At 42.0% G+C, this 10,177-nt stretch overlaps 1 non-coding gene across 1 annotated transcript; it reads right to left on the bottom strand.

Annotated features, from left to right (window-relative positions):
* Positions 1-9,288: 9,288 nt before the first annotated feature.
* LOC120266046 lies at positions 9,289-9,395 on the bottom strand. The gene has a single exon (XR_005537890.1). It is a non-coding gene; the product is annotated as a small nucleolar RNA R71 (small nucleolar RNA).
* Positions 9,396-10,177: the final 782 nt, after the last annotated feature.

The following is a 10,177-nucleotide window of genomic DNA, read 5'->3' as shown; positions in this document are numbered from 1 at the left end:
TATATTCCGTCCGAAAGTGCTTTTTAAGCCTTAGATACAATCTAAGGAGGCCATGGCCAATCTTCACCACACATTCTAGGGAGATCAAGGCAAAGTTTAAGGCACATTGAGGAGTGAAGCTTAGCCATTGAAAAAGTTCTTTGGAGCACATTTGAGGAGATTTTTCTTGGAAGAGGGAGTCATGAATTCTCTTTGTTTTGTATCTCTTCCCTTTCTTCATTTGTGTGAACCTTTGAGGGGCTAACTGTTTTACAGTTCCCCGGGCTTATGAACCATGTTACTTAGTGTACTTTGAATTTACTTGTTTTCAGTGTCTATGGAGTTTTATCGTGTTCTTATGTTAAATCTTGTGTTATATAACTTTATGTGTTTGATTTGCATGGTTGTGTTGTAAAACTTGATGTGTGTCGATTACCATAGTTGTAATTGCCTTATATGATTGCAAAACTTGACGTGGATAAGACCCGTTGTTACAATTGCAAAACTTGACGTACTTGAGAGCCATAGATATGACATTAGAAGAAAGTTAGTACACTAATGTGAGCACACATAAGAACCTTAAAATATGCCTGATAGTCATTAGAAGTAAGTCAGTACACTAATGCACTTAGGAATTAGTCCGGGTATTACTTCTCACTGTTGCATCAACCCAACCTTTGTCCACTTGTCCTTTTTATTTTTCTCATATATTTTTCTTAGGTTTAATTACTTCCAACCCATTTGTTGACTAGCTAGAGAGTAGAAGAGTAATTAGTACTAGGAGTCCCAGTCCCTATGGTTTGACAATTCTACCCCTCACGGGTACCATTTTACTACTTGTTACGATCGATGCACTTGTGGAAGCGTACATCAATCCTCTTTAGAGCTAGAGGAATTAAAGCCGTATGTAGTTCTTTAAACAAACATACAAATGATCCATTTGAGCTCACAACTTGGACAAAAAGATGGAAATACTCTCTTAATGCTCCAACATCTTACTACCAAAATGCATAATGAACTACAAAAAAACTAGGGGTATTCCCAAGTAATCATATTCCTATTGAATCATTGTTTCAACACCTTTCCCAAGGCTCGTGAAGTTCAGACTCAGGACTCCCTCCTCGACTTCCTAAATGGATGCATGCACACCAACAAATCCATAACCAAAGATGTAATAACGTTTTATAAAGGCCACATGAACCTTATGAATTTACAAGCATCATCAAATTGGCCAAAATGATTCCTACCTCTAACTCCCAAATAAACCACTAAATTTCAATCTATACTAAAGACAAAACATCATTTCTGATAGCCCCCACCAACATTTCTCGATTTTTTTTTTTGTGAAAAGAGGTTCTAATGCTACAAGAGTTGGTGTGATGTGGTATCACCTACTATAATGCTAAAGGCGGATCCAATGCTATGGTGCTCATAAGTACAATATCACATGACAACACCCCTTGCGTATGTCCCGCAAGTGAATGGGTTTGTCGAAGTAATAAAATTTCGGATAAGTGGGTATCGTATCCACAGGGAGTAGGGAATAAAAACACTTAAATTGTTTCTTAACTAAGTAAAAGATGAATAGTGATATGTGTGACAAGATGTGAAATAACAAAAGTAAAAGAACAAGAAAGAGAGCACAAGTAAAGGAGAAAGTAAGGCAATCGATATAAATGGGGTACCTGGATATTGTTTCGCCTAGGACAATTGTTTTAAGTGCAAGAACCCTCTATTATACTTCCTAATTGATACAATAATGAATTGTGGAGATTCTTAAATACATGGTCCCAAATCTAAGGTCAACCATGCCTAACTCTATACATGTCCCGGAGGAGAAATTGAATAACCTCTCAACCTCGCACTCGTATGGAATTGCAATGAGTTCTAGGGATTCCAAGTGATAAATCCTCTTCCTAGATGTAGACCTAACCCTTTGGTCCAGGTGGAAGGTCCCTAGCTACAATTAAGCCCTAGATGCTAAAATCACTTCAACGCTTCATTCCGTTGCACTCACAACTAAGCCCCAGCGGAAGGTCATCTTTTAGCCCATTCACTCTACTATGACTGCAAAGAACTTGAGAAAATGGAGGTAGAATAAATCACACCGGAGGGGAAAGGGGATGCTCCGCTACCTCTCGACTCACTCTCTCAACCCTCTCCAATCTAGCTTTGTCTAACTCTCGTGGTGTGTCACTCACTCACAAGGATTACCAACAAAAACTCTCAACCCTAGTGTCACTCTAAAGAAGTATTCATACAATCAAGCATTCAAGATTGGAACTCAAATAAAAATCAATTAATTGAAAGCATAACAAAGAGGTTCAATAAAACGAATACATCCTAGGGTTCACAAATACCCAAGTACCCACTAGGGGGTTTAGCTCTCCATGGAGCTAATTACAATCAAATGAAATCAAGTGTAAAAGCAAAGAATCCATAGAAAACCCCATCGATAGTCATGGCGATAGTCTTGTGGAGAGTCCTCTACTCGTCCAAGGGTCCCTTTGTCCGGCCTAGAATACACCTCGCTGGATCCATGCCCACGATAGCTCTCCCACTAACCTTCTTCCAAACGGAGCGCGATGTCAGAGCCGTAGAACCTCTCCAAATCCCTAGCCAATATCTCTCGAAACCCTAGCCACAACCTTCTCTCAAGTTAAGGAAAAGATGGAGAAAAGAATTCTGAAATCAGAGATGAAATTGGCCTTAAATAGGGCTGGAATCGGGAATCCACACGCCCATGTGGCTGCCCCTGTGGATTTTTCGGACGGGCGTGTTGAATTTCCACACGCACGTGTGGATTCTCTGTTTTCATCCTTCTTCGGCCGGCTGTAAACAGTACATGCTATAGTGTTTTGCTACAGTGTCCTGCTACAGTACTGGCTCGAAACACCCGAATCTATGTTTTCATCGAGGTAATGTAAACGGGCACACGTTTACGTCATAGATCGCTTTGCTTCTTCAATATCAGACATGTTGGTGGAGATCTTGCTATACATGCACAAAGCCGAAACGCTTGAATGTGACTGCCCTTGTGCCCCTCCAAATCGTTGTGCTAACTTGAATACGAGGAGGTTTTCACACATTCCCGCATTTCGAACCCGTCTTATGTCTTCGCGTTTGAACCTTCTCAAGATTTCCTCCAATTGGTGCATTTACGATCCACATTGGCTTCTTTCTCTAATATTTGACCTCACAACCCTATCTGTATGAAAGTAACATAAATACACACATATTAACATTAAAACCTAATAAAAGTAATGCTCATCATAAGGAAAGAACACTTCGTATTTTTATCACACAAGCTCTCATCAAACTCCCCCACACTTAAGCTTTTGCTTGTCCTCAAGCAAAAATTATAACATTAAAGTATAGATGAAGGAAATATTGGAAGTGCTTGGCCTTAGGTTCACCAAAGCATACAAAGAGAACATTCTACAAGTAAGGGAGATTTCAACACTAAATACGACAAATCAATATTCTAGCTAAAAACTTGAATAAAAAAGGACAACAAACCCAAAATCATGTAAGTGTGTGAACTCACTCAAAACAACCCAAAGTATACTCCTCAAAGTTCTAACTACAAGGGACTTATTTATCTACAAACGAGTAACAAAATTTTAAAGATGGTAGTAGCTTCACACATCCTTTAAGGTAGCCCTTTCCAAAGCGGCCGCTAAGGTGGCTTTCACACTTTCGAGGTGGTAGATCTTTCTACCGGAGTGGTAGCTTTCACTCATCATATGAGATAGCTCTTTCTCTCATTAGGGCATAACTAGTATCCGACTTATGAGAGTAGCTTCATACTTCATAGGTGGTAGCTCTTTCCACCCAACAAACTCAACTAAAAAAAAAACTAATTTTTGTTCTTTCTATACATTTCACCATTTTTTTTTCAAATAACAAAAGAAACAACAATTAGTAGTCCCTTTAACATCAAACATGAGTTTCCAAAAGAGTTTAAAGAGTGAGTAGTGCAACAAGTGTTAATCGGGCAAAAATTCGTACAAATTCAAGCAAAAACTAGAGCATGAAGACATTCAATGTTAAAAATTCTCCTAAACTCAAGAATACAATCATTACAACTAAGGTGAACCACCATTGGCTATGTGAGCATGTATATCAGTCAAAACTAATATAAAAGAGATGTGTGCACTATGAAACTCTCCCTACACTTAAGTTGTACATTGTCCCCAATGTACACATGCAAGCTCACTCATAATGTATATCAATTAAGAACAAATGTAGAAGAAAAAATCAAAACAATACTCCACTGACTCCTTGTTTTCCATTTGATGGAGCTAAATCCTTTTGAGTAATGTTCCAACAGGTTGTGAAGCACACACGGCCAAGTGCAAAAGCACCTTGGTCGTGTCCTTGACTAGTTCTCAATTCCCATATTGACAATACCATCTGCACGCATACACAAGGGGGTTCAGTGAAGCTTAATAAAACAAAAACAACTCGAGTATATAAAAGATAAAGCAATGAATACGACTCGAGACAACAAAATAAAAATAAACTCAGAAGGAAAGTCCTTTATGAGTATACAAGTCCAAAATGAAATGCAAAATGTATTAAAAATAAAAGAAAATAAATCAAGTGTCGGTACCGCGCTCTGGCTCCTCTGCTGCTGCGGGTACTAGATCGAAGGGTGCCGGTGGAGGTGGTTATGGTGATGCCGGAGGGGCCTGAGGACTCCTCGGCTGTAAGACAAATGACGAGGCGACGTCTCGCTCTAAAATCTGCTGTAATATGTCGAAACATGGCATGAACTCTGTATACTGATGCGGCCTGCGTAACCCGAACCTTAGCAATCTCTGCTCAGACCTCAGTAACCTCTGTCCGTATCACCCCCACAGCATTCTAGAGTCTCTCAAAGCGATCATGGGCTCAAGATGGTGAAAACATGCGTACTAGGGGTGGGTCCTCTGCCACCGGAGGTGCCTCGGTCTCCATCGGTGCTGGCTGAGGCTCAGGAGTAGGCTGAGAAGCCTCGGCATCATTACCCTCATCCTCAACTATCTCTGGAGCTGATAGAACCAAAGCATAAACTCCCATTCGAACCCTGCGGACCATACCCATCAATCTCATCGTCTCCAGACTCAGGGGTGCAGGTGTACTCGTCTTCTCGACCCTGCGAATCGCATCCAAGAGACCCATGCCCAAAACTAGTCTCATAATGTAGGGGTCTGAGAAGATCGCTCCCAATCTGGCATACTACCCTTGATGTCGAATGTACTCTGCGATGATGTGCCCTAGATTAATCAGTATGTGCTGCACCATCGAATATAAGTATAGAAGCTCCTGCCGGCTCAAAACGCCAGTGCTATCACCACGACCATTCATTGACCTGCTTAGAATGGCATGTAAATATCGGTACGCAGGTCAGGAAAGGCACGTGGCCTTAGACACCCCCGGCTCATACTGGCCTTGACCACACAATGCTCGGTAAGCTCTCTGCGGGGTTAACGCTCCAGGGTAATCTGTCGGTAATTGGGAATACTCCTCAGTGTCTGTATATGCCTCCTCGTATAAGCCAAGCCGAACTAAAAACTGAGTGATACTCATACTATGGTAATGTCCAAATGCTCTGAACTGAACGGCATCGAGGCTGTTGAATCTCGCATAAGATCTATCGAACTCGAATAACGCTAAGACCTCAAGTGTGAGCTCACGAATGGTTGGCTCCATGGTCGACAATAACTGCTTCCATCCACCCACCGAAACGAGATCCTCAACCTCATCTGTGAACTCATCTTCCTGCTGTAAATCTCTCAATATGCTTGTGTCCAGAAATCGAGTTTGTCCGAACCGTAGTCTTGACATACGCTCAAAATGAGCCTGATGCTCGGGGATAGTGAATCTCATGCTCTCGAACTCGGGGAGACGACTCACGTGGCCATTTCTCGGCTTGCTTCTTTGACCAAGGTGTCATAATCTGCAAAATTTGAAAGAAAATCGATCAAACCAGTTAATTAAGTAATGTTGCAGAAATCCACACGGTCGTGTGGAATTTTCGCACGCCCGTGTGGATCCACGGGGCGTGAAAAAGATGCACGACCGCACCTCAAAAATCCGAAAATACACCATTAAATCGCTTCTAACTTTGTTCTAAACATGCATAATCATTCTAATTGTAGAGATGAAGCATTACTAACTAGTTTCATCGATTAAGATCAAGAATTGGCAAAGAAAACAAAACAAAAGCTAGGGCTTACCGACAAGTTGAGATTTAAAACCTTGAATCGGTCAGAAAACCAAGTACAAATCCTTCCAAATCGGCAATGCAAGGTCAGGAAACGATGTGAGAGTGCTCTCAGACAAATGGAGAATGTTAGGATGAAGAGGAACGACGATCCTTTAAAAGGAACTTGAGCCTCTTGGCGTTCTGTACATCCGCACGGGCGTGCAGAAATTACCCACGCCCGTGTGCCTCCACAGGGGAGAGCCACAAGGCAGACGCACAACACTGTGTGTGACTTGATAGTCATGGCGATGGTCTTGTGGAGAGTCCTCTACTCGTCCAAGGGTCCCTTTATCCGGCCTAGGATACACCTCACTGGATCGGTGCCGACGAAAGCTCTCCCACTAACCTTCTTCCAAATGGAGCGCGATGTTAGAGCCATAGAACCTCTCCAAATCCCTAGCCAATACATCTCTAAACCCTAGCTGCAGCCCTCTCTCAAGTTGGGGAAAAGATGGAGAAAAGAATTCTGAAATCGGGGCTGAAATCGCCCTTAAATAGGGCTGTGATAAGTGCTTGTGCGATAAGAATATGAAGTGTTCTTTCCTTGTGTTGAACATTACTTTTCTTGGGTTTTAACGCTAATATGTGTGTATTTATGTTACTTTCATGCAGGTAGGGTTGTGAGACTGATTATGAGAGAAAGAAGACAATGTGGGTCATAATGCACCAATTTGGAGGAAATCTTGCTAAGGTTCAAATGCGAAGACATAGGTCGGGTTCGAGATGCGGGAATGTGTGCGAACCTCCTCGTATTCAAGTTAGCACAACTATTTGAGGGGTATAAGGGCAGTCACATTCAAGCATTCTGACTTGTGCATATAGAACAAGATCTCCACCAACATGTCCATTATTGAAGAAGCAAAGTGATCCACGATGTAAACGTGTGCCCGTTTGCGTTACCTCGATGAAAGCATGGATTTGGGAGCATTTTGGGCCGGTACTGTAGTAGAGTACTGTAGTAAAAATTGTAGCAAGAATACTGTACCAGCACTATTCACAGCCGGCCGAGAAAATAGTAAAACAGAGAATCCACACGAGCGTGTGGAAATTCCACACGCCCGTGTGAAAAATCCACAGAGGCGCTCACACGGGCGTGTGGATTCCCGATTCCAGCCCTTTAAAAGCCGATTTCAGCCCCGATTTCAGCATTCTTTTCTCCATCTTTTCCCCAACTTGAGAGAGGGTGGCGGCTAGGGTTTTGAGAGATATTGACTAGGGCTTTGGAGAGGTTCTACGGCTCTGATATTGTGCGCCATTTGGAAAAATGTTAGTGGGAGATCTTTCGTCGACACGGATCCGGCGAGGTGTATCTTAGGCCGAACAAAGGGACCCTTACAACGAGTAGAGGACTCTCCATAAGACCATCGCCATGACTAAGGAGGGGTTTTCTATGGATGCTTTATTTTTACATTCAATTTAATTGATTGTATCTAGATCCATGGAGAGCTAAACCCCTAGTGGGTACTTGGGTATTTGTGAACCCTAGGATGTATTCGTTTCATTAAATCTCTTTATTATGCTTTCAATTAATTGATGTTTATTGTGAGTTCCAATCTTGTATGCTTGATTATATGAATACTCCCCTAGAGTGACACTAGGGTTGAGAGTTATTCTTGGTAACTCTTGTGAGTGAGTAACACACCATGAGAGTTAGACAAAGGTAGATTGGAGAGGGTTGAGAGGGTGAGTCGAGAGGTGGCGGAGTATCCCTTTCCCTCCGGTGTGATCTATCCTACCTCCACGTTCCAAGAGTTCTTTGCAGCCATAGTAGAGTGAATGGGCTAAGGGATGATCTTTCGTTGGGGCTTAATTGCGAGTGCAACAGAGTGAAGCGTTGAAGTGATTTTAGCATTTAGGGCTTAATAATGGCTAGGGATCTTTCACTTGGACCAAAGGGTTAGGTCTATATATAGGAATAGGGTTTATCATTTGGAATCCCTAGAGCTTATTGCAATTCTATACGAGTGTGAGATGTTGAGATTGTTCGATTTCTCCTCCGAGAAATGTTATAGAGTTAGGCATGGTTGACCTTAGATTTGGGACTATGTAATTAAGGATTTCCACGACTCACTATTGCATTAATTAGGAAGCATAATAGAGGTTTCTTGCACTTGAAACGATTGTCCTAGGCGAGAATAATATCCGGGTACCCCATCTTTATCGATTGCCTTTACCTTCTCCTTTACTTGTGCTCCATTTCTTGTTGTTTTTACTTTTGAGAATTGAATCTTGTCACACATATAACTATTTATCTTCCACATTAGTTAAGAAACAACTTAAGTGTCTTTATTTCCTACTCTCTGTGGATACGATATCCACTCATTTGGGATTATTACTTTGACACTGTGCACTTGCTGTTTACACGCATATTCGAACGTGTCAAGTTTTTGGCGCTGTTGCCGGGGAGTAGGCGTTTTAGAGATACTTTGCACTTTGTTTTTCTTAGCTATTCATTTATTTATTCTATTTCATATTTTCTTATTCTATCATCGTTTTGATTTCTTTTTCTTTCTTTTTGGGTGTAGCTCCAGGTTATGACCCGAGGGAACCCCTCTATACTAATTGAAGGAGATCCTGAGCTCGAACGTAGACTTAGAAGAAAAGGTAAAGAACCTGTGTAAGAGTAGTCTAATCTAGCTGATTTGGAAGTAGAAGAATTTGAAAACATAGTAGAACAGAATGAGTAGTAGCGGACATTATCCGATTATGCCAGACCTTTAGTATTGGGGACACAATCGAGCATTGTGCGTGCCCCGATTACAACTCAGAACTTCGAGCTGAAGCCGACATTCATCCACATGTTACAACAATCTGAGCAGTTTAATGGTTTGACCGATGAGGATCCAAACAGTTATATAGAGAACTTTCTTGAGGTGTGTGATAGACTGAAGATGAATGGGGTAACGGATGATGCCATCAAGTTGAGAGCCTTCCCATTTTCCTTGAAAGGCAGAACGAAGTAGTGGCTACACTCATTACCTAGAGCATAAATTACCACATGGGAGGAGATGGCAGAAGCTTTTCTTGGACGTTATTTACCTCTCGGAAAATATGCAAAGCTTAGGAATGAGATATCATCCTTTGTATAGTTGGAATTGGAGTCTTTATTTGAGACCTGGGAAAGGTTCAAGGAACTCCTGAGAAAGTGCCCGCAACACAAATTCCCGGAGTGGATGATTGTTCAGACCTTTTACAACGGTCTGAATCTGAGTACAAGGCAACTCTTGGATGCGATAGTAGGAGGTACCTTAGGTAGCAAGACCCCCGGTGAGGCCCGTCAATTAATTGAAGAAATTGAGTTAAACAACTACCAATGGAATGCCAGGGAGAAGAAAAAGGTGGCCGGTCTCTATGAGATAGATGCAGTGACTTTATTGGTGGCTCAAGTGGAATCATTGAGTAAGAAGTTAGATCTTCTAACTTCGAACAGAGTAGCGGCCGTGATTACTTGCACCGGGTGTGGTGGAGAACATGCTCCCTCCGATTTCCCGATATCTATTGGTGATGCATCTTCGGTTGAGAACATCGATTTTATGGGTAATGGCATGAGGAATCAAGGAAATCCATACAGCAATACCTACAATCTGGGTTGGAAGAGTCATCCTAATTTCTTGTGGAGCAACCAAGGTCCACAAAAGGCCATAGGGCCACCGGGTTTCCAACAATAACAGCAAGCCCCAAACATGGAAAACAGAGTTTTAGGTTTGGAGACCCGAATGAATGATTTGGAGAAGGCCATAACTAGGTTTGTACAATCATCAGATATAAGATTTCAATCAGTTGAGGCTACACTTCGCAACCATACCGCCTCTTTGCATAATCTTGAAAATCAAGTGGGGCAGATTGCAAAGTCTCTATCGGAAAGGCCACATGGAAGCTTACCGAGTAATACCGAGACCAACCCTAGAGAGCATGTGAAGGTGATCACTTTGAGAAGTGGTCGTG

The sequence above is a fragment of the Dioscorea cayenensis genome, chromosome 7, assembly GCF_009730915.1.
Source record: "Dioscorea cayenensis subsp. rotundata cultivar TDr96_F1 chromosome 7, TDr96_F1_v2_PseudoChromosome.rev07_lg8_w22 25.fasta, whole genome shotgun sequence".
Taxonomy (NCBI): domain Eukaryota; kingdom Viridiplantae; phylum Streptophyta; class Magnoliopsida; order Dioscoreales; family Dioscoreaceae; genus Dioscorea; species Dioscorea cayenensis.
The sequence above is the reverse complement of the archived record's forward strand: the minus strand, read 5'-3'. Positions and strand labels throughout refer to the sequence as shown.